The 1,007-nt window shown below is 65.2% G+C and overlaps 1 protein-coding gene across 1 annotated transcript in view; it reads right to left on the reverse strand.

Moving 5' to 3' along the window:
• GPR143 (G protein-coupled receptor 143) overlaps positions 1–1,007 on the reverse strand; it is a 30,130-nt gene that overhangs the window by 28,150 nt on the left and 973 nt on the right. The window lies entirely within an intron of this gene.

Raw genomic sequence — 1,007 nt, forward strand, 5'->3', positions numbered from 1 at the left:
AGGCCGTGCGCCCTCAACTGTGCACAGAGGGGTCCCCACTCCTGGGCCCTCAACTGGGCATGGAGGGGTCCCCACCGCAGTACGCGTGCCCTCAACTGAGCACCAAGGGCTCCCCACCCGTGGGCCGTGTGCCCTCAACCACGCACAGAGTGGTAGTCCTCACCACAAGGCTGTGTGCCCTCAACTCCTATGAAGGGCGTCCCCACTCGCGGGCCACACGTTCTCAACTGGGCACAGAGAGGTCCCCACTAGCAGGCCATTCGCCCTCAGCTGGGCACAGAGAGGTTTCCATCCGCGGACTGGTGCCTTCAACCGCGCAGGCAGTGGTCCCCACCTGCAGGCCGTGCGCCCTCAACCGCACACGCAGGGGACTCCACTCTCTGGCTATTGGCCTTCAACTGGACACGGAGGGGTCCCGACCCATGGTAATCGACCCCTGGAAAATGCACAGATGGGTCCCTACTCGTGGACCTGGTGTCCTCACCCACACACGGAGGGAACCCCACCCGCGGGCCGTGCACACTCAACTGCCCACACAATGGTCCCCACCCGCATCCACGGGCCCTCAACTGCGCACACAGTGGTCCCCACCAATGGGCTGTGCGCCCTCAACCGCGCACAGAGGGGTCTGCACCCGCGGGGTGCGCGCCCTTAACCGCGTACAGAGAGGTCCCCACTCGCCGGCAACGCACCCTCAACTGGGAACGGAGAGGTCCCGACTCGCGGTACTCGTTCCCTGAAAAACGCACAGATGGGTCCCTCCTTGTGGGCTGGGCGTCCTCACCTGCACATGGAGGGGACCCCACCGGCAGGCCATGTGCCCTCAACCGCGCACGGAGTGGTTGTCACCACAAGGCTGTGTGCCCTCAACTCCTATGAAGGGCGTCCCCACTCGCGGGCCGCGCGCTCTAAATTGGGCACAGAGAGGTCCCCACTCGTGGGCCATGGGCCTTCAAATGGGCATGGAGGGGTTCCCACCCCGGACCGTGTGCCTTCAACTGCACACA

The sequence above is a fragment of the Bison bison genome, unplaced genomic scaffold (assembly GCF_000754665.1).
Source record: "Bison bison bison isolate TAMUID 2011002044 unplaced genomic scaffold, Bison_UMD1.0 scf7180017864512, whole genome shotgun sequence".
Taxonomy (NCBI): domain Eukaryota; kingdom Metazoa; phylum Chordata; class Mammalia; order Artiodactyla; family Bovidae; genus Bison; species Bison bison.